The sequence below is a fragment of the Austrofundulus limnaeus genome, unplaced genomic scaffold, assembly GCF_001266775.1.
Source record: "Austrofundulus limnaeus strain Quisiro unplaced genomic scaffold, Austrofundulus_limnaeus-1.0 Scaffold489, whole genome shotgun sequence".
Taxonomy (NCBI): Eukaryota; Metazoa; Chordata; class Actinopteri; order Cyprinodontiformes; family Rivulidae; genus Austrofundulus; species Austrofundulus limnaeus.
The window spans coordinates 30,075-32,891 of NW_013952891.1; the positions used below are offsets into that span (position 1 = coordinate 30,075).

Consider the following 2,817-nt stretch of genomic DNA (forward strand, 5'->3'; position numbering starts at 1 on the left):
AAACAAGATCAAAAAGACTTTTTGGCTGGATATAAGGTTTTAAAACTTGGTAAGATGGACAGTTTTTGCAATGTACCTCTTCCACCAGTTATAACCTGCACTCCGGATTCAGCTGGTTTATGCTGCAGAAGGCAGCCCGACACGATGAGCACAGCCTGTGTGTGTGTGCCTACAGGTTTTTGCAGCCTGGTGGAGACCATTTTCCTGGTAAACACAGCCTGGTAGTGAGGACCCACTGCTCCTCATGGGGAGAAAAGCCCGGTCTCCGGGCAATGGAGAAAATACTGTTGGTGTGTCAGTGTTAGGCCRTACAAATGACCAGTAAATGAATGTAAGTCAATGCAAAGTCCCCATGAGGACAGAAGAACAAACACGTGTGTGTGCTGCACGGCTCCGCTCTGTGTGTCACAGAGAAAAAGGAAGGGAGGGGGGAGCGGGCTGTCTTTGCTGCTGCAGCTCTGAGGGAGCGTCAGCACTAAAATAAGTTCATCATCAGTTTTGATCGGAGATTTTTCTCGTCCCATCAGGGACAGTGGGAGGGTACGTCCCCCATACTAACAGCACCCATAATTATGCAGCCCAGCTGGAATCGTCCCGATTACCCACACCGCCCTTGGTTTGGTTTATACTTCAATATGACGTCAGGCAGCAGGTCGGTGATTGYGTCATTTTAGATGTCTTTTTCTGAGTATAACTGGGCTGAAGACGTGGGGAGGGACAAACTATTCTAATCTGTCCCTCTGCACACCTGATGCAGCACAGCTCATAAACAAGTGATAGCAGGATGGATTGTTGTTTTCACTCAACAATGAATGTGTGGTGTGTGAATAGACGGAGGAGGAAAAACTATTTTTCTTGTTAATGGGCGGTGCTGGAAAGAAGGAGGTCAGCAGGATCAGAGCAGCTGCTCATCAAAGCTGTGCATCGTATTAATTTAACATCCACTTTCAGAGAACCAATCATTTTCAGCTAAATAACGTGCAGAAAGAGGCACTGCTCCAGCTGCTCTGCTCTACATGAACAAATACGCCCACAACATTCTGACCAATCACACTCTGAGCCACGAGGGCTGTGGTGCAGAGCCCTGACTGGGGCAATGTTTACAACCACTGTCACCTGGGGTAAGCAGATGGAGGTTACACATTATTTTGTCACTCAGCAGGGGGATCCAGAGGTGCAACTCCAAGTATAAACCAGCCTGTAGAAGCCTCAAACAGGTTCATCTCAAGATATTCAGTTTTTTCTCCAACTCTGTCCAGTTTCCCAGCTCTTATTGATGAAAACTGTCTCCACAGTATGATGCCACCACCACCATGCTTTAGTGTGGGGATGGTGTTCTCATAATGACAGGTGGTAGATTTGTATCAGGCATGGTGTTTTTGAGGGCCTAAAAGCAGCTTTTCCACGTTTGGGGAAGAAACTAAAACAGTCTGCTTTAGTGATGTCTGTTTCCTGTCCACTCTTCCATGAAGCTCTGAGCAGCTTGTGGTGGTCCTGTGGACAGACCCTCTCATCTCTGTGAACCACTGGGATTAACTTTAGTGTCCTGGATGTTTCCCTCCCTAACCTCTCTGTGAGTTTTGTTGGATGAACCTCTCTTGGCAGATCTGTTGTGGTGACATCATCTTTCCTTTTTCTAATAATGGATTTGATGGGGCTCTGTGGGGTGGGGTGGGGTGGGGTGGGGGGGTTCAGGGTTTGTGATGTTTTTGACAAACCAGCCTRTGAGAGATAAAAGTTGGGGCTTCAATCCAAAGAGGGTGGGCATATATGCACACACCACTTTTAAGTTTTATATTTTAAAGAAATATTTAACATATCATCCAGTGTAAATTCTTTCATATGGAATATTTTCTGAAGGTTCATTACTTATATTCAAATAAAAATCTAAGTAAGTTTCAGGTTATAAGGCAACCAAACTGAAAAGTACCCAAGGGGGTGAATACTTTAGCAACATATCATAGATTTAAACATTTGCTTGACTTTAAGAAATAATAATTTTGTTGTGTTTAACTATGAGTAAGGCTAAACTGATGGTTGGTTATCTACTGGAACAAACAGGAAACGACCTGCAGATATAAATTATTAACAGGAAATGACCTGTTAGAATATATTATTCAGATTAAAAGTGCTTTACAGCCCAAACTACATTCACATGAACATTTAACAAACTCTATATGTATGAAACTTACAATCATCAGACAAGGCTACAAACAGAGACAGGTAGAGAATGGCATTCTGGGTAAAACAGCTGTGAGAGGTAAACTCAGTATATTGTGGCAAAGGTATCAGTTTCCTCATATTGGATCCTGAGCCTCACTTGGTTTTACAAACTGGAGCTAGTTTGGTTCATCTGTGTCTTCATGAGGATTTAAAAAGAAGAAACATCTGAGTGTTTCTGTCAGGTTCTCCCTTTGTTTTCTTTAGATTCACAACTGGGTTCAATATAAAGGTGGAAAACCTCTCAGTTCAGTAGTAACTCTTACTTTATACAATCTGTTCTGAGCTCTGGGTTCTAACAGAACCTGATGGGTTCCGATGGGCAGGGGTAGTCAGGACTGAAACCCCTCTTTAGCTGGTAAAAAGGTGGTCTTCACTGCTGGTTTGTTCCAGTGAAACTTTAGAAGGATGCTCCATGAAACTTCACAGCAGCCCAAACTTGAACTGAAAAAAAAAAGATAAGAAAAGAAAAACATTTAATAACAGAGTTAATAACAATTAATGACACAGTTAATAACGTTCAATAACCCAGTTAATAACACAGTTAATAACCCAGTTAATAACAGTTAATAACACAGTTAATACCACAGTTAATAA

General features: G+C 42.5%; 1 protein-coding gene across 1 annotated transcript in view; it reads right to left on the minus strand.

Annotated features, from left to right (window-relative positions):
- Window positions 1-2,078: 2,078 nt before the first annotated feature.
- Window positions 2,079-2,817, minus strand: part of plekha6 (pleckstrin homology domain containing, family A member 6) — a gene marked incomplete in the record, with an annotated part of 107,630 nt that continues 106,891 nt past the window's right edge. Inside the window, 1 exon segment of the mRNA XM_014025638.1 lies at window positions 2,079-2,664.